Source organism: Sus scrofa, chromosome 9 (assembly GCF_054392235.1).
Source record: "Sus scrofa isolate SSC_HxYL_T2T_F1_AM1 chromosome 9, Sscrofa_HxYL_maternal_Yorkshire_Landrace_v2.0, whole genome shotgun sequence".
Taxonomy (NCBI): domain Eukaryota; kingdom Metazoa; phylum Chordata; class Mammalia; order Artiodactyla; family Suidae; genus Sus; species Sus scrofa.
This window is the reverse complement of record NC_139391.1, coordinates 83,851,212-83,872,484: the sequence shown is the minus strand read 5'-3', so window position 1 is coordinate 83,872,484 and position 21,273 is coordinate 83,851,212. Positions and strand designations below refer to the sequence as shown.

Genomic DNA, 21,273 nt, shown 5'->3' with positions numbered 1-21,273 from the left:
CTAGTGGTCTGCCCACTTTGATACCAATTTGTCTATTAACCACCATTCTTGACATCTACCCCATTTTCTGGAGTTCCCGTTGTAACTCAGGCATAAAAAAAACTGACTAGTATCCATGAGGATGTAGGTTGAATCCCTGGCTGCACTCAGTGGGTTAAATAACCGGCATTGCTGGGAGCCATGGTGTAGTTTGCAGACATGGCTCGGATCCTGCATTGCTATGGCGTAGGCCAGCAGCTACAATTACAATTAGACACCTGGCCTGGGAACTTCCATATGCCACAGGTGTGGCCCTAAAAAGCAAAAAGTTACATATCTATCCCATTATCTAACCTCTCATCTACAGTTAACTTTTGGTTATTAAATTATACCTTTGGAATTTCAGTACAATTTAACAAATACTGATTGAGCACCTACCATACTAAGTGCTGGAAACACGAAGATAAACGCATTGTTCCTGATTCCACACAAGTTGTCATCTAATTAACACAGTTTTATCACTACCTCAAAACTGAAATTAACTCACTTTCTACTCCCTTGATCTTTGCAATCACTTTTGCTCTCCTTAATAGTAGCAAGTTGCCACCTTTACTCGCTAGGAGCCAACCCATGATTGAACTTCCAGAAAGGCAGTTCCAGACTTCTCTCTTGAGTATTTCCAGGACCAATTCCCTGATCTGGAGCTTGAAAGATTAAGATTAATTTTATTTTATTTTTTTTTATTTTTTTTTTTTTTTGTCTTTTTGCTATTTCTTTGGGCCGCTCCCACGGCATATGGGGTTCCCAGGCTAGGGGTCTAATCGGAGCTGTAGCCACTGGCCTACGCCAGAGCCACAGCAACGCAGGATCCGAGCCGTGTCTGCGACCTACACCACAGCTCACGGCAACGCCGGATCGTTAACCCACTGAGCAAGGGCAGGGACCGAACCCGCAACCTCATGGTTCCTAGTCGGATTTGTTAACCACTGCGCCACGACGGGAACTCCCAAGATTAATTTTAAACAACTAGTGGGTGCAATATTTGGAGGTTATAAAACTGATATAAAAACTAAGCACAGCATAATACCCATCTTAAACCAATTTTTATTTTCTTATACAATGTAGGACTACACTTCTGAAAGGTTTCCAGCTAAAGAAAGATATGAAAGCTGAAATCTAGTCTGCTTTCTACTCTCCAATATTTTCACTCTGGCTTGTAACTGCATCTGACCAGATAGGACATTTTTTCTAAGTTACCTACCAAGAATTTGTGTCCTAATTTATCCAAAGGGAGATAAAAGCAAGCAGCACACTGAGCCTAATGACTACTACTTAATTCTTTAGTACTCTTAAGAGTCAAAAACTCAAAAAGGTGTATGACATTTGCTCTCTCCATCTTCTCTCTTCCTATTTATTTATAAGCCACTCCACCAAGGATTTTACACCCTTCACTTGACTTTTTTGCAAGACCTATAACTCATCTTTATGTCATAAGACTTAATGGACACTCTTCTGTGTGCACTTAACTTAAAATTATTAGCACTGGACACAGCTGGACATTCTCTTTTTTTAATCTTCAGGGAAGTCCTTTTCCTGATTTTCCTTTTACCTCCCTGACTACTCCTTCTCAATCTCCTTTTTGGCTCTTTTCCTTACTTATCTTCAAAATTATTACATATTTAGTGACCCATCTCAAGAGCTCTTCTTTTTTTTTCCTTTTATACATTCTCTTTAGGTAATATCACTCTGTGGTTTTTAAGTAGCATCTATGTGTTCCTGGCTTCTATTTCAAACTTATAACCACAGTTGTAGAGATCTAAAACACAACTTTATAGCTCTAGTTATAAGGCTCCAGATTTATCTTTCTATTTCATCTTTCTATCTATCTCAGGCATCTCCCCTGAGCTCCATTCTCCCACCTTCAGCTAATTAGCACAATGGCAAGGGATGGTCCCTGTCTTCCCTGGTTGTCAGTACCATGCCGCAGGTGAAGAGGGTTTCCACTCCCTCCGTGCTAACACAGGGTAAGGTTTCAAAGAGGTGAGAAGTAAACTTATGCAGAAACTGGTGGGGACAATGGTAAACTAAAATATCATGACCAGATCTGCACTTTATTAGTCAGCTGATCGCTTTCAAGTGTAGTTAACTTCCTCCATTTAACTACTTTTCTTGAAAGTCCAAGATATCAAAGAATATTTGTTATCGACATTTATGTTTTCTGTATTCTCTACAACATGTAAAATAGTGGTTCTGAGATGTTATTGAACATGAGAAATTCTGCAAAGCTTTTAAAAAATCAGAGCCTAATAGCACCCCTAAAACTTTGACATAATAAATATGAAATGGCACCCAAGTGTTCCTATTTTTAAAATTTCCTACTCAATGACAATTGACAGATGAATAGATTAAGAAAATAATGAAATATTAGCCTGTAAAATCAGGAAAATCTTGCCATTTGTGACAACATGGACGAACCTGGAGGACATTATGCTAAGTAAAATAAGTCAGATACAGAAAGATAAATACTACATGATTCCACTTATATGAGGTATACGAATTAGTCAGACTTATAGAAACAGAGAGTAGAATAATGGTTGCCAGATGCTAGGGGTGGGGAAATAGAAAGATATTGATTAATGGAAATAAAGTTTAACTTATGCAAGCTGAATGAGCTCCGGAGATCTAATGTACATTACTGTGACTATCTTTAACTTTCATACTTGAAATTTGCTAAGAGTGTAGACCTTAAAATGTTCTCACCACACACAAAAAGAAAATTTGAAAAATAGTAACGATGTGAGGTGGTAAATATGTTCATTTATTTGATTGTTCACTTTCTCTGCATATATATATATATATATATAAAATCTATCTACAATATAGTGGAATAACCTGTACAAATAACACAAAAATTACCACATCTGGCTTTCCAGATGAATCAGGATACAGCCAGGGTTGCAAAGCAATGGAGTAGAATAGTAGAGGCTCAAAAACATTTGTGGAATAAACCAACCAATATATTTCAGTAGTCACAGTAAAAAAAAAAAAAAAATACATTTTTATTATTTAAAAAGTTGCCTTTCCTCTACAGTACAAAATAAGTAACTGATAATGGACTTGGCAAGAAACAAGACATCTCAGTTCTAGTTTGAAAAAAAAAAAATCTAGAAAATCTTTTGTGGATTTCTTTCCAACAAATCAAAACAAGTAGTGATTGCAATATCCAAAATTAATAGCAGGTACACACCCATTTAATAGAAGACCAGTTGATTTAGGACCCTTTTCATTTAGAAGCAGGCATAAATTAGCTTACATGATGTTATGCCAACAAATAAGGTTGTAATTTTGATTCAAAAGGTGATTACCTTTACCCTAGGAGAGCATAATTTAAAAAAAGATCAAAATTGTTTGGATGGAAGAAAGGGAAAATTATATTTAACTCATTTGCTTGATGTATTCATTCTTATAAAATATTTAACATGAATTTTTAAACTTCATAGAGAAAATTTCAGAAGACATGGGAATAATTTGATGGGAAGAAATTGATTTTTCTCAGCTACCTACAAACTCTGTCATAGATAACTCTGTTGCTTTCAACACTAATTGAAGAGATCTATATTAATTGCAAAAAACTGATTTTTTTTTCATTCAATACTGACATACACCACTTCTACTGAAGAATTAATTCACCCAAAAAGGTACAGATGCAAAAGAATCCACTATAATTTACATGTGTAATGTAATTCTCTAGGATATAATTTTGTACCAGAAAGTAGGTAATTTCCCTATTATTGTGAGAATTTTAATAGCTAAAAAAGAAATTAAGATTTAAAAAAAACCACCTTATTTGGGCAAACCATTACCTTTGGAATGGATAAGCAATGAGATCCTGGTGTATAGCAATGGGAACTATATCTAGTCACTTACATTGGAGCATGATAATGTGAGAAAAAAGAATGTATACATGAATGTGTGACTGGGTCACTTTGCTGTACAGTGGAGAATTTAAAATAGAACACTGTAAATCAGCTACAATGGAAAAAATAAAAATTGGTATAAAAAATATTATTTGGAAGATAGCTCCCTAGGAATTACCAAAGATCTACCATATGCCAAATATCATCCCATTTTCCTATGTACACAATGAGTGCTTTCCTGTTATTAAAAGTTCTGCTTTTAATAGTAGAAATTGATCCTAGTATGGAAAACGGAATACAGAAACAAGAACCTCTGAGCATTCCTTGAGTGCTGGGACAAGAGTGTGAGGGAATGAGGGCCCATTCGTTACCCATATCCCTTATAGATTTCCTCTCTAGACTACCCAGAACTCTGGTGTTAGCCAAACAAGAACATCTATCCCAAGCAAAAAGGTATATGAAGACCTTTGTTATTATCCTGACCTTCAAAATGTCTGAATATATTTATGGTAGGACTAAGAAGTCTGAATTTATTATTTAAAAAGTTCACTTCTTAGAGATCCCTAGTGACTCAGGGAGTTAAGGATCTGGTGTTGTCACTACACTGGCTCAGGTCACTGCTGTGGTGTGGGTTAACTCCCTGGCCTAGGAAATTCTTCATGCCATGGGCATGACCAAAAAAAAATTCCTGCTTGTCCTTTTTTTTTTTTTTTTTTCTTTCTTTTTCTTTTCGGCCATGCCCATGGTGCAAAGCTCCTGGCCAGGGATCCATGCCACAGCAACAACCTGAGACACAGAAGTGACAGACTGGACCCTTTACCTGCTGTGCCACTCGGGAACTCCACTCTTTTTTTTTTCCCTTTCTTTTTACGTCTACTGTTTGGTTAGTTATCATGATTTCTTCTCTGAAATTATAGTAGAATTTTTATAAAATTTAAAGTTTAATAGATTAAATTAGCCATAAAAATAGAAAAGTAGCAATGTGTAACAACATGTATTTTAAAATACAGGTCACTCCATCCAGTTACGTATGCATGCATGTGCACAGACCCACATACTCATGATATGCAAGTGCCACAAAACAGTCAAAGTGTTTGCATTTTTCAGAACCATACTTTTCTTTATTGTATGTTCTAATAATCTTAGTGTCCGTAATTTGAAATTCCAGACATATATCTGACTTGTTAAAATAGCCGTTGCTTCCTAATATTTTCCTTGAAAAGAGGTTTTAGTTTCAAGATTTGGAAAGACATACCTGTGACCACAACGACTATAAAGGGCAGACTGAAAAGCCTATCTCAGAGGAAGCCCCTTTGCCTGATAGGGGACTGCCTAAATCTTTAATGACATTAGCTCCCTGCAAATGATATTCATTTCCTGCATATGCAAATTTTCTTAATGCGAGCCCCCCATAACAGGTAGAATGTATAAAGTTAATGAACCCATGTAATTACGATCACTATGGTGACTGCAGTCCCCTGAGAACAATAATGTGATAATATACATCAGTTTTGACTTTCTTAGGAAACAACAGCTTATAATTTGAAAATAGATAGTAAAATATTTTCATTATCTTTCTCTACGTCCTAAGGCAAAAGCAGGTACAAAGAGATTATGCTCTTTATTAACTGAAAATAAAATGATAAGAGAAAGCAAAATACAATGTTAGCAATTGTTTATATTCAACTTTCAATGCCTTCATTTCACTTCATTTTAAAGCCTTTTTCCAATGTAATCAGGAAAACACCAGGGTCTTTGGAGTCAGAATCTTTTTTTTTTTTTTCTTAAATCCTGCTCTTGATAATCCCAGGGAGGCTACATATCTAGTGTTTACTGCTATTGTGTTAAGATGGCCTGACTAGTAATTTTAAACAGGGTAATAATGTCCTCAAATATTTGTCAGTGATTTGAGAAGCCTGGAAGTAGGGGTGAAAGAATGATGCTTAGGAATCCTTGCTGTGTCGATTTTTAAAATTATTATTATTTTGTGCTTTCTGAAAGAACAGGAAGAAAACAAATAACATAGATGAAAGTCTACAACTTTGTAGGCCTGTTTTGATAGTTCCTAAGTCCATATTGTGCCAACATGAAGATGATCACATAGTAGTATATTTATGATTTATATATTTATAAAAACTCAGTTTTTTTAGGATTATTAGATATACTCATTCCTAATTTTCCCTAGCATTATTTCACACCCCCGTGCATTTATTTCCCTAGATACCAGAGGAAGTGTAATCTCTGTTTTTTATATCACCCAGGAAGATATAACATTAAATATCCTTTATGAACACACAGAATCAAATTATCAATACCTAGAACATCACATGATATTAATGTGTATAGTTCACCATCGAACTTCCCTTTTAGCACCTATCAGTTGAGTCCACTTACTGTGACTTTCATACACTCACTTACAATGTAGTAATTGAGGGCCTGTCCTTCTTTTTTTTTTTTTTTTTTTGGCTGCACTTGTGGTATGTGGAAGTTCCCAGGCAAGAGATCAAACTCACACCACAGTAGTGACCCGAGGAACAGCAGTGATGACACTGGATCCTTAACATGCAGAGACATCAGGGAATTCCTAGAGGGTCTTTCTTAAATCAAGCAGCAGGTTTAGGCTAAGACTTGCTGGCATACAAATATACACTGAGAAAATTGTGTTCCTGAAATAACTAAGAAATATCGTTCACTGCAAAATGAAAACTTTTTCTTTTAGCTTTAGGCAGTTACACGTTTTAAAAATTAACCATTTGAAACTGTTTTGAGAATGCTGATTGATTTTCTTAATCTTCCAAATGAAATTCAATACAATACCTTTGAGATGGAACTAGTCATGGTCAAGCACTGAAAATAAAATGTATATTTTTGTTACTGTTTTAATTTTAAAATCTTTATTTCTTAGAGAAGCTTTAGGTTCACTGCAAAACTTAGCAGACAGTACAGAGAGCTCTCACTCACCTCTCATCCCCACCCATGTATAACCTCCCAGACTATCAAAATCCCACACCTCAGTAGTACCATTTGTTTCAACTGAGGAACTTACCTTGACATAACATTATAACCCACACTCCAAAATTTATGTCAGGGCTGTATATTTTTGGTGATGTACATTCTCTTGGTTTTGACCAATGTGCAATGACATCTATCCATCAATGTGGTATCATAACAAAATAATCTCATGGCCCTAAATATCTTCTGTCCTCCACCTATTCATCCCTCTCTCCCCTAACCCCTGGCAACCTCAGATCTTTTTGCTGTCTACACAGTTTTGCCTTTTCTGGAATGTCCTATAGTTGAAATTATACAATGTGTAGCCTTTTCAGATTAGCTTCTTTCATTTGAATAATACGCATTGAGGTTTCCTCCATGGTTTTTCATGTCTTGATATCTTATTTCCTTTTTATCACTTAATAATAATTCCACTGTTTAGATTACCACTGCTTACCCATTATCTATTGAAGGGCTTTTTGATTGCTTCCATTTTAGAAATTATGTTTAAAGCTGCTATAAAAATCTATGGGCATGGTTGCCTCTGGACCTAACTTTTCAACACACTTGCGTAAATACCAAGAAGTAAATAATACATATTTTGATTGTAAGTTTTCATAAATTGGTCTCTGAGTCAGAGCAGTAGACTTGGGTGATGTAATGTTTGGATTTAGGCCAATGTCTAAAAATTAAAATTTTTAAAAACTCATTTTTTAGTTAGTGCATTAATTATTCACAGAAAAATGTATGGAAAACATTATAAAATGTAAAGTAGCTATGGAGATAGTACTTGGACATGTAATTAGTGCATGTATTTGAATGGTCTATATCATATTCCTATAAAGAAAAAGTAAACACAAAGCAAAGTCCCTTTGAATTTCCATGAAATTTGGTCTTAAGTTTCAAATTTAAATAACTAAAGAATACAAGATGTTTTATATTAAGCCAGTCATTTCCATATGATGTCCTTTCATGGCTCAGCTTTGACACTAGGTGGATGTTGTGTTGATACAGATGGCAAAAAGCAATGAAACAGTGTTCAACATCATCAGACATGTATTTGGTGTTTCTACTATCTCTCCATTCCTTTTGTTTAAAACCTACTCTTAACAGTTTTTGTCTACAAAATCCCACCAGATTTGTTCTTCTCAACGTCACCAGTGACCTCCACATTACTAAATCAAACAATTTCTCAGTTTTCTATTTTATCTATCTGCTGCATTTGAAGCAATTATGCACTTCTGTCATCTTGATTTGCTTTTTAATAGGACAGCATGCTTTCTTAGATTTCCTTCCACCTCATTGCTCCTCATTCTCAGGATTCTTGGCAGTCTCCTCATGATCCATCTCATATTTTTGTGATTGTGTAGCAAAGGAACATTTTAGCCATCTTTTTAAATTTGTGCTCACTTTTTTGGTGATGTCATCCTATCTCAAGCCTTCATTTGTCATACACATGCTATGCATTCCCAGTTTTATATACCCAGCTGAGATCTCTATCCTAAACTCTATATTTATTTAATAGAAGTATGTTCTGAAATCAATGATTATTTGTAGAAGAGTGACACACAGCTTTAAAGAGAATATAACAATTATTTCCTTATACAAATTCAAATTCTTTAGTTGTATGTAACCAAAAAACTGTCTCAAACTGACTTGAGAAATGTCTTCATTACCACAAGTGAGCTGCAATATCTGAGTTTACCACTCCTTTTTCACAGCCAACACAAGGAAGAGCTTATCTCTTTCTCAACTTTCTGACCATAAGAATCAGGTTTCTTTCTGAGTAGATTATCTTAAATCATGTGCATATCTCTGAATCAGTTGCCATGGCAACTGTGATGTAATTAATAGTGGACCAATTAGAGCCACACCTAGTACCAAGGTTGAGAGTTTCATAAACAGATGAGCATGCAAAATATAAATAGCATGAAGCTTTAAAGTGTAGATATTTTGAAGGAATTGCTAATAATCAGTGTAATTCAAGAATTTCATGGAAGTTTCCAGTAGGTAATGAAGCTGAAAATACAGTTTAGGACTAGCATGGAAAGGAATGACATCATATTATTTTGAAAAACCAAGTTAATATGCTCCAAGTGTCTTCCCTTTGTCTTAAAACTCAAAATCACTAGGCCTAAAGATGTTAATATTAAATATTCTATGATGCCACCTCAAATAGATATGTGTACTAACATTGATTTGTTAAAGAAAAATATAATAATCACTTAAGCAAAGTTTTATAATGTTTTAAGCCCATTAATAATATATGGGGAACTTGTCTCCTAAAAACAACAAAATTCACAACAAAAAGCTGAGCAATCCTCACCCAAATGGACTGGAAACCTTAAAAAAGATACCCTACTCCAGAAGAAAAAGAGGAGGCCACATCAAGAGGTAGGAGGGGTGATTTCATGATATAAACAACGCCATACCTCCCAGGTGGGAAGCTCCACAGACTGAAAACTGGTTCACAGAGAGATATTCACCTACCAGAGTGAGAGTTCTGAGACCCACATCAAACCCTCACATGAAGGGATCCAGCACTGGGAGAAAGAGCTCCTGAGCATCTGGCATTGAAGGCCAGTGGGGCTTGTGAGCAGGAGCTCCACAGGACTTGGGGAAGCAGAGACCCCATTCTTAAAAAGTGCACATGGACTTTCACGTGCCCTGGATCCCATGGCAGAGTGAGGTCTCCATAGGAATTTGGGTCAAACCTGACTGCAGTTCTTGGAGGATATCCTGGGAAATCAGGGATGAATGCGGCTTGTTGTGAGGGAGGCACACTGAAGGCAAAACTCTCAGAAATACTCAGCAGCTGCCTTTCTCTGGAGGTGGCCATTTTGGGAAAATCTGGCCCCACCTGTCAGTCAGTGCTGAGAAATCCCAGGGCAAACAACAATCCAGGTGGGATCACAGCCCCGCCTACCAGTAAACAGGCTACGGAAAGACCCCTCAGGCACACAGCTACCTCTAATCTCATCCAGAGACTAAGCCCCACCCACCAGAGGGATTAGAATCAGCTCCACCTACCAGTGGGCAGGCATCAGCCCCTCCCATCAGGAAGCCTACAGCAAGCCCCCATACTAACCTCACCCACAAGGGGGGCAGACACCAGAAGTAAGAGAGGCTACAACTCTATTATCTGGAAAAAGGTCACCACACCAAAAACCTATAAAAATTAAAAGACAGAGAACTATAACTCAGATGAGGGAGAAAGGAAAAACCCAAAAAAATCAGCTAAGTGATGAGGATATTCTTAGCCATGCTGAAGATGATGCAAGGCATTGGGAATAAACTGGAGGCAAAGATGGATAACTTACAGAAAACACTGAGCAAAGAGATACAAAATATAAAACTTAAACAAGAAGAGATGCAAAATACAATAACTGAAATAAAAAATTCACTAGAAGCACCTAACAGGAGAATACAGGAGGCAGAAGAACAAATAAGCAAGGTGGAGGACAGATTAGTGGAAATCACAGATGCAGAACAGAAAAGAGAAAAAAGATTGAAAACAAATGAAGAGAGTCTCAGAGAACTCTGGGACAACATCCATATTATAGGGGTGCCAGAAGGAGAAGAGAGAGAGAAGGGGACAGAAAAAATATTCCAAGAGATAATAGCCGAAAACTTCCCTCACATGGGAAAGGAACCACCCACTCAAATCCAGGAAGCACAACAAGGACCATATAAAATAAACCCAAGGAGGAACACACTGAGACACATATTAATCAAACTGACCAAAATTAAGGACAAAAAAAAAAATCTTGAAATCAGCTAGGGAAAAGAAACAAATAACATACAAGGGAACCCTGATAAGGTGATTGGCAGATTTTTCAGCTGAAACTCTGCAGGCCAGAAGGGAGTGGCATGATATACTTAACAGTGATGAAAGGAAAAAACCTCCAACCAAGATTACTTTACCCAGCAAGGCTCTCATTCAGATTTGAAGGAGAAAGCAAAACCTTCACAGATAAGCAAAAGCTACGAGAATTCAGCAACACTAAACCAGCCTTACAACAAATACTAAAGGAACTTCTCTAGGCAGAAAAGAAAAGACAGCAACAGGAAACAAAAATTCCTCAAATGACAAGGCTCACCAGTAAAGGTATATATACAGTAAAGATATGAAATCATCCATGCACAATTATACCACCAAAATCAGAAATCATGAGAAGAGGTGGGTACAAATGCAGGACACTGGAGATGAACTTGCAATTAAGAGACCAACAACTTAAAACAATTTCATGTACATATAGACACTCATATCAAAACTTCAGAATAACTGCAAAACAAAAATCTACAGTTGATACACAAACAAACCTGAAAAATCAACTCAAATACAACACTAAAGATAGTCATCAAACCAGAAGTGGAGAGAACAAAAGAAGGAAAGAAAAAAGAGCAACAAAAACAAATCCAGAGCAATTAATAAAATGTCAATAAGCCTATACACATCAATAATTACCTTAAATGTGAATGGACTAAATGCCCCAACCAAAAGACATAGACTGGCTGAATGGATACAAAAACAAGACCCATATATATGCTGTCCTCAAAAGAAAGACACACTTCACTTCTAGGGACACATACAAATTGAAAGTGAGAAGATGGAAGAAAATATTTCATGCAAACGGAGATCCAAAGAAAGCTGGAGTAGCAATACTCATATCAGACAAAATAGACTTTAAAATGAAGACTATTTTAAGGGACAAAGAAGGTCATTACATAATGATCAAAGGATCAATCCAGGAAGAAGATATAACAATTTTAAATATCTACTCACCCAACATAGGTTCACCACAATATATAAGGCAACTACTAACAACCTTAAAAGGACAAATCAACAATAACACAGTAATAGTGGGGGAATTTAACACCACACTTACAGTAATGGACAGATCAACCAGACAGAAAATCAATAAGGAAACACAGGCCCTGAATGAAGCATTAAACCAGATGGACTTAAGAGATATTTAAGACATTTCATCCAAAAGCAACAGAATACACATTCTTCTCAAGTGCACTGGGAACACTCTCTAAGACGGATCACATCCTGGGCTACAAATCCAACCTCGGTAACTTTAAGAAAATTGAAATCATATCAAGCATCTTTTCTGACCACAATGCTATATGACTGGAAATCAACAACAAGAAAAAATCTGCAAAAAAACACAAACATATAGAGACTAAACAACAGGAAATCAACAACAAGAAAAAATCTGCAAAAAAACACAAACATATAGAGACTAAACAACATGCTACTAAACAACCAATGGATCACTGAAGAAATCAAAGAGGAAATTAAAAAATACCTAGAAGCAAATGACAACAAAGATGCAATACTCCAAAACCTATGGGATGCAGCAAAAGTCATTCTAAGAAGAACGTTTATAGCAATACAAGCCCACCTCAGGAAACAAGAAAAAGCTCAAATCAGCAAGCTAACTTTACATCTAAAGCAGCTAGAGAGAGAAGAACAGACAAGACATAAAGTTAGTAGAAAGAAATCACAAAGATCAGAGCAGAAATCAATGAAATAGAAACAAAGAAAACCATAGAAAAGACCAATGAAATGAAAAGCTTGTTCTTTGAAAAGATCCACAAAATTTATAAACCCTTAGCCAGACTTATCAAGCAAAAGGAGAGAGGACTCAAATCAATAAAATGAGAAATGAAAAAGAAGTTACAACAGACATCACAGAAATACAAAGGAGCATAAGAGACTACTATATGCAACTATATGCCAATAAAACGGAAAACCTAAAAGAAATGGACAAATTCTTAGAAAAGTACACTCTTCCAAGACTAAACAAAGATGAAATAGAAAAGATGAATGGAGGAATAACAAGCACTGAAATTGAAACTGTGATTAAAAAACTCCCAACAAACAAAAGTCCAGGACCAGATGGCTTCACAGGCGAATTCTATCAAACATTTAGAGAAGAGCTAACACCTCTCCTTCTGAAATATTTTCAAAAAATTTCAGAAGAAGGGATACTCCCAAACTCATTCTATGAGGCCACCATCACCCTTATACCAAAACCAGACAAAGATACATACCACAAAAAAAAAAAACTACAGTCCAATTTCACTGATGAACATAGATGCAAAAAATCTCAACAAAATCCTAGCAAACCACATCCAACAATACATTCAAAGGATTGTACATCATGATCAAGTGGGATTTATCCCAGGGATGCAAGGGTTCTTCAATATCTGCAAATCCATCAATGTGATACACCACATTAACAAACTGAAGAATAAAAACCATATGATACTCTCAATAGATGCAGAAAAGCCTTTGACAAAATCCAACACTCATTTCTTAGAAAAACCCTTCAGAAAGTGGGCATAAGGGAACCTACCTCAACATAATAAAGGCCAATTATGACAAACCCACAGCAAACATCATTCTCAATGGTGAAAAGCTGAAAGAATTCCCACTGAGGTCAGGAACAAGACAAGGATGTCCACTCTCACCACTACTATTCAACATAGTTTTGGAAGTCCTAGGCACAACAGAGAAGTAAAAGAAATAAAAGGAATCCAAATTGGAAAGGAATAAGTAAAACTATCACTATTTGCAGATGACATGATACTATACCTAGAGAATCCTAAAGGCCCTACCAGAGAACTTTTAAAACTCATCCATGAATTTGGCAAAGTCACAGGATATAAAATTAATACACAGAAATTGACAGCATTTCTATACACTAATAATGAAAGTTCAGAAAGAGTAATTAGGGAAGCAATCCCATTTACCATCGCATCCAAAAGAATAAAATACCTAGGAGTAAACCTACCTAAAGAGACAAAAGACCTGTACTCTGAAAGCTGTAAGACACTGATGAAAGAAATCAAAGATGACACAAATAGATGGAAAGATATACCATGCTCGTGGATTGGAAGAGTTAATATTATCAAAGGACTATGCTAACTAAGGCAATCTGCAGATTCAATGCAATTCCTATCAAAGTACCAAGGACATTTTTCACACAACTCGAACAAAATATCTTAAAGTTTGTTTGGAAGCACAAAAGACCCAGAATAGCCAAAGACATCCTGAAAAAGAAAAATGGAGCTGGAGGGATCAGGCTCCCAGACTTCAGACTCTACTACAAAGCAACAGTCATCAAAACCGTGTAGTACTGGCACAAAGACAGAAATATAGATCAGTGGAACAGGATAGAAAGCCCAGAATTAAACCCACACACCTACAGCCAACTAATCTATGACAGAGGAGGCAAGAATATACAATGGAGAAAGGACAAGTTCTTCAATACGTGGTGCTGGGAAAACTGGACAGCCACATGGAAAAGAATGAATTAGAACACTCCCTAACACCATACACAAAAATAAACTCCAAATGGATTAAAGACCTAGATAGATATAAGTCCAGACACTATAAAACTCTTAGAAGAAAACGTAGGCCAAACACTCTCCCACCTAAACGACAGCAACATCTTCTCAGATCCACCTCTTAGAGTATTGACAATAAAAACAAAAATAAACAAATGGGACCTAATCAAACTGAAAAGTTTCTGCACAGCAAAGGAAACCCTAAACAAAACAAAAAGACAACCCACAGAATGTGAGAAAATCTTTGCAAGGGATTAATCTCCAAAATTTATAAACACCTCCTACAGCTCAATACCAAAAAAACAAACAACCCCATCAAAAAATGGGCAGAAGATCTAAACAGACAGTTCTTCAAAGAAGACATGCAGATAGCCAAAAAACACATGAAAAGATGTTCAGCATCACTCATTATTAGAGAAATGCAAATCAAAACCATGATGAGGTACCACCTTATGCCAGCCAGAATAGCCATCATCCAAAAGTCTACAAACGATAAGTGCTGGAGAGGGTGTGGAGAAAAAGGGAACACTAGTACACTGTTGGTGGGATTGTCAATTGGTGCAACCACTATGGAAAGCAGTATGGAGATTCCTCAGAAAACTAAACATAGAACTACCATTTGATCCAGCAATCCCACTCCTGAGCATCTATCCAGAGAAAACCACGACTCACAAAACACATGTACTCCAATGTTCACTGCAGCACTATTTGCAATAGCCAAGACATGGAAACAACCTAAATGTCCATCAACAGAGGAGTGTATCCAGAAGATTTGGTACATATACACAATGGAATATTACTCAGCCATTAAAAGGAACGAAATACCAGCATTCTTAGCAACATTCATGACCTAGAAATTATGCTAAGTGAAGTCAACCATACAATGAGACACCAGCATCAAATGCTTTCACTGACATGTGGAATCTGAAAAAAGGACAGACTGAACTTCTTTGCAGAACAGATGCTGACTCACAGACATTAAAAAACTTATGGTCTCCAGAAGAGACAGTTTGGAGGGTGGGGAGAAATGCTTGGGTTATGGGATGGAAATCCTGTGAAATCAGATTGTTATGATCATTATTCAACTACAGATGTGATAAATTCATTTGAGTAATAAAAAAAATAAAATAAAACAAAAATATATATTAAAAAAAAGTCAGGGTTAGGCTTAGGGTTAGAGTTAGACGTAGGCTTACTGCTTAGGGCTTGATTTAGGGTCAGGGTTAGTCTTATGGCTAGGGTTAGGGCTAGTGTTAGGGTTAGGCTTAGGTCTAGGATTAGTGTTAAATTTGGGCCTAGGCTTAGGCTTAGGGCTAGGGTTTGGGTTAGGTTTAGGGCTAGGGTTAGGTTCAGTGTTAGTCTTGTGGCTAGGGTTAAGGCTAGTGTTAGGGTTCAGCTTAGGTCTAGCTTTAGGTTAGGCTTAGGGCTTGGGTTAGGGTCAGGATTAGGCTTAGTTTTATGCTTAGGCTTAGGGCTACGTTTAGGCTTAGTGTTAGGCTTAGGGTTAGGGTGAGGTTTAGGCTTAAGGCTAGGTTTAGGGTCAGAGTTAGGCTTAAGGTTATTGTTAGGTTTAGGCTTATTGGTACGGTTAGTCTGAGTTTTAGGCCTAGGGTTAGCGTTAGGCTTAGGGCTTGGTTTAGGCTTAGGAGTTTTGGTTAGGTCTAGGTTTAGGCTTAGTTCTAGGGTTAGGCTTAGGCTTATGGTTAGGGCTAGGGTTAGGGCTTAGGGCTAGGGTTAGGGTTAGTTTTAGGCTTATTGGTATGGTCAGGCTTAGTGTTAGACTTAGGGTTAGGATTTGGGTTAGGTTTAGGCTTAGGATTAGGGTAGTGTTGTGTTAGGCTTATGGCTAGGGTTAGGGCTTAGGGTTAGGTTTAGTGTTAGGTTTAGGCTTATTGGTAGGGTTGGGCTGAGTTTTAGGCCTAGGGTTAAGGTTAGGCTTAGGGCTAGGGTTAGGTTCAAGGTTAGTCTTCAGGCTAGGTTTAGGCTTAAGCTTATTGGTAGGGTTAGGCTTAGTGTTAGGCTTATGTTTAGGGTTATGCTTAGTGCTTGGTTTAGGCTTAGGAGTTATGGTTAGGGTTAGGTTTAGGCTTAGTTCTAAGGTTAGGCTTAGGCTTAGGGCTAGGGTTAGGTTCAGGGTTAGGGGTAGCGTTGTGTTAGGCTTAGGGCTAGGGTCAGGGTCAGAGTTAGTCTTAGGGCTATGGTTAGGTTTATGTGTATTGGTAAGTTTAGGCTTAGTGTTAGGCTTAGGGCTCAGGTTAGGCTTAGGCTCAGTTCTAGGATTAGGGTGAGGCTTAGGCTTAGGTCTAGAGTTAGGCTTAATGTTGGGCTTTGGCTTAGGGCTAGGGTTAGGCTTAGGTAGGGTTAGGGTTTAGGATTAGGGTTAGGCTTAGGTTTAGGCTTATTGGTATGGTTAGGCTTAGTGTTAGACCTCGGCTTAGGGTTTGGGTTATGTTTAGGCTTAGGGCTAGGTTTAGGGTCAGTGTTAGTCTTAGGGCTAGGGTTAGGCTTAAGTTTACTGGTAGTGTCAGGCTTATTGTTAGGCTTAGGGTTAGGGCTAGGTTTAGATTTATGTCTAGGTTTATGGTCCGAGTTAGTCTTAGGGCTAGGGGTAGGGTTCCGTTTAGGTGTATGGTTCTGCTAGGGCTAGTGTTAGGGTTTGATGAAAAAATAAATAAATTATACTGCTATATCTGGAATGGTTGGAAAATGGGCTCCTAATGTACCGCACAAAGAAATTTTGTGACTGGGTCACTTTATTGTTCAACAAATCTTGAAGAAGCATTGTAAATCAACTATAATTAAAAAAAGGAATCACTAACAACAAAAATATTTAAACAAAGTGTAATAAATGTTAAGGATCATTGGTAAGTGATCTCTACAGGAAGCACATAGAATGTATTATAATTTATTTTTCATCTTCTTTACCAACAATATATCACTAAATCTCTTTTGGAGAATAACAGTAGATAAAATAACCAAGAAACTTGTGATCACAGATAACGAATTGGGAGTTCCTGCTGAAGCTCAGCAGGTTAAGAACCTGACATAGTGTCCATGAGGATACAGGTTTGATCCCTGGCCTCATTCAGAAGGTTAAGGATCTGGCATTGCAGCAAGCTTCAGGGTAGGTGTTGCCATGGCTGTGGTGTAGGTGTGCAGCTGCAGCTCCTATGGGTACGTTTGTAAGAAAAACAAAGCAAAGCAAATAGATAACCCATTGATTGGAACCAAAGTATAATTTCAAATTGACTGTTTTCACAAGTTAGGACAGGTGAGGTATTTTAGAAATTCAGTCTATGTTGCAGTATTTTTGTCCTTTGTATTCCTAGAAATATGTCTATCTCACAGATTTCCAAACTCAACCCAACACTTGAAATGATCTCGATTGAATATTTCAAATTGAATATGAGCCTTTTATATTTGACATAATTTAAACTCTAGGATTCAAATATGACTTCTGAAAATTTTACTTAAAATTTATAGACACTTCCAAATGATTCTCTTTATCTATTTATATATCTGAAAATACGAAGTCACAGGTTTCTAAATTTTTCTCAGTACCTACATTGTGCCAACACAGCAAAAATCAGATGCTTTTTATCACTTTTGAATTTTTGCCACCAGAAATGTCATTAATTTTAATGATAATATCCTGTTATACCTTGCACTGAATTGACCTTTTGTGTTTCCAGACAAAATGGTCCATGTAATCATAAGGTAGTTAATTGGAAATCGAATTTCTTATCTTTTCATAATAGCCTAACAGACAAAAATACCTGTGTTCCATAAATTTTTTCTCTGTGTAAATTATTAAGTACAATATTCATTTTCAGAACAAATATTTCCTATATTTTTATATTTAAATTTTCTTTGAAGTTACTAGAAGGTAAAAACAAATATACATAATTATTTACATTATCTAGCAAATTGGTAGAAATCATGCTTTTCATACATTTACTGTTCTATGTGCCTCAATGGTTTTCAATACAATCTGAACTGAAATCATTAGTTTTTAATACGCCCAAATCCATAAATGCCTTTTTCTTCCCATCCAAAATAATTTTCTTATCTTGCGTCAATTCATCTTGATTGTCAAACCGAAACAAATTCTCAACTGAGTAAAGGATTCATTGTCTGCTTTTCAGACATTTGGACAGTGGAAAATTCTTTTGTTCAGAAAACAAAGATCTTACCATTTCTAACCTCTAATAGCTTGATGATATTTGTTTCCATCATGCCATTTTACTTATTGTACAATACATAGGAGAATGCTTGCTACTGGCTTCAAACATAGTCTTGTAAACAGGCACGGTTCAAAGAAAAGGCTCTCTCCATGAATCACAATTTCTCCCTTGCTGCTGCTGTTTCGTGTACACTTAGGTGATACATCCATCCTCATTACAAATCGCTCTTCCTTATGGACAGACTATTCCCAACAATCAACGAAGCTGGTTCTTCTCTTGGATTTAAAATATCCTCACATTTATTCTCACTGCCTTTTTCCCCCTCTGGTCCTCAATTAACACCACCCTTTTTGAAAGAACAGTATCTCCTACATTTATTTGTGCCAATATAATGTAACAGACTTTATGGATTGGAGAAAATAAGCAATACAAAAGGCACCATTAAGGAACAGCATTGCCAAGTACTGCATTTAAAAATACGTAGAATTTCAAAAGAGCAGCTCTTAAAAAGTATGTTTAATCATTGCTAAAAGCTTAGAGAAGAACTATTTCATACTTCTAGTCCCCTACCATTTAATTTATATAGCACATTTCAGCTTAAATATTCTATGATTATTTCTATAATTTCCAAGAGCCCCCTCAGAGAAACTATACTGCAAATTAGAAAATTATCTGATGTGGAAAAGGGAACAATGGCATATATTAGTGAGATTATATAATACAGGGGACGGGGAGTAATTAAGTAGGAGATGGGCAACATGGGTTGCATTTAGGTGTCTGTCACTTGCAACATTTGTGACTGAGCAAATTCTGTGGTTCCTGTGTTCTTTAGTTTTCATGCCTGGCAATGAAAGAAATAGCTGTCTTGCTCCACCTTTTATGTTATTTGAGAGCTTAGTGATAATGTGTGTGAAAGTACTTTTAAAACATTTTAAAGTATTATCTTTAAACATTCTTTAAAACTTTGTATTATTCCTATATACCACTACAAAATCAATTTTCTCCTTCACCTCCACATGCAGAAAGTCACTACCCTTTTAAAAGAACATAAACAGTTGAAAACTCCTCCTTCTGGGCCTCCACAACTCCAGGGTCTCTCTTATCTGTTGACTTGGGAGTCATATTTTGTGCCAAATGTCATGCTACTTTAAAAAATCTTAAGTGATAGTGTCACCAATAAGTAATAAAACTGCACATTATTGACTGTCCATTTCAAGATACACCCAATTCCACTGTATCTTAACTCAGATCTGAGAATAGCCTTTTTTTAAGCTTATGATTCATTCGGCTTAAGCTCAATGCTCATTCCCTTTGCAAAAATGTCTTTTTTTTTTTTTACTCCTTTAATTTTTCTCTCAATCCATCCATTGGATTGGCCAATTCCTTCTTATAATAGCTTTTTTCATAATCATAAACTTCATATGACATCACAGCTTGTTTTCTGGACTATAGCAACAACAACTACGGCTGCTGTTGCTGTTATTGTTTGTTACTACTCATTGCCTTTTCTTATTTATAAAAAAGTCATGGTAGTAATAGTACCTAGAATTTTTACTTGGATTAAGTTAGCAAATAAAAAATAATATACATATAAATTATTTGAAGGAAGGAGCATATGGTATATCATGTATATTTAGATATTTCTCATCATTTTTAGCACTAAAGCAGTTTCCTACCCAAGTGCACAATATTTATTCTTTCAATATACTGAATACCAGATACCTAATATATTTATGTGTGCTCATATATGCCTTTATATATATGTGTGTGTATATATATTTGTATGTATGGTATTGATTTATACTTGTTCAATTTCTTACTTTCTGGTAAGTAATACTAAGCTCTGAGTTCTACTTAAAATGATTCTGAGCAGTACGTGAAGAAGAGAAAACTGTGGTTTCAAGCAGTTAAAAATTTCTTGGTATTACTCAGCTAAATAGTGCAAACATGATTCCAGACAGGTTCTTCTCTGTAAACACTGCTTACACCACCTCATCTAATTGTCAGACACTATATTAGCTAAAGATGATAAAATTGTAATTTAAAATAGCCTTCTGCATTCTAGTCTCACGTTCAAGCCTGAGAAGAAATCCTTCATCAACAACTTGGACTGGATGAGACAGGACATTATTTTCCCACTTGGAAAACTGGTGTAGGGTATGGCCAATTGCATTCTCCTCTCTGAGAAAATGGGAGACTCCTCCTACATTAAATTCAGCATTCAAGCATCTTTGAAATACCCTTCATCCCACACAAGATTAGGTTTCAGTAAGTAAGTTTACTCCTTTGGGAATTGAGTCAAGAAGATAGTCTTTGAGAATGCAAGAGTATCTTCCCATCTGTTTAAAAGTGTTTTAAAAGTGTTTTAACAAAATTGGTGAAATTCTATTATCTTATTGTATTGCAACATAAAATTGGCACCAAGAGTTCCTGTTGTGGTGCAGCAGAAATAAATCTGACAAGTATCCATGAAGATGCAGTTTCCATCACTTGCCTCACTCAGTGTGTTGGGGATCCAGGGTTACTGTGAGCTGTGGTGTAAGTCACAGATGTGGCTTGGATCCCACATTGCTGTGGCTGTGACATAGGCTGACAGCTACAGCTCTGATTCAATCCCTAGCATAGGAGCTTCCATATGCCACGGATGTGGCCCTTAAAAAACAAAACAAACAAACAAAAATTGTACCAATAGTATCAAATGACCACTAATGAATTTAAAAAATTAATGAGCTAGCTTGTAACTCTAGCTCATGAAACAGTATTTTAGAAGTAAATATGTTTTCTAGATGATCTATGGATTATTACATCATTGTACCAAACAGTTATGTTTTCTCAGCTAT

At 36.4% G+C, this 21,273-nt stretch overlaps 1 long non-coding RNA gene across 5 annotated transcripts in view; it reads right to left on the bottom strand.

Annotated features, from left to right (window-relative positions):
• The window catches only part of LOC146400013 (uncharacterized), a 382,143-nt gene that overhangs the window by 144,929 nt on the left and 215,941 nt on the right, over positions 1–21,273 (bottom strand). The window contains exons 3-4 of one of the 5 annotated variants that reach the window (XR_014815870.1): positions 17,314–17,417; positions 6,342–8,906 (exon numbers count right to left, since the gene is read on the bottom strand). The exons of 3 other annotated variants lie outside the window; for them this stretch is intronic. This is a non-coding gene — a long non-coding RNA (uncharacterized LOC146400013). Of the gene's footprint in view, positions 1–6,341; positions 8,907–15,138; positions 17,418–21,273 lie in introns of those variants that run through there. One more of the 5 variants, XR_014815869.1, reaches the window with a different exon arrangement.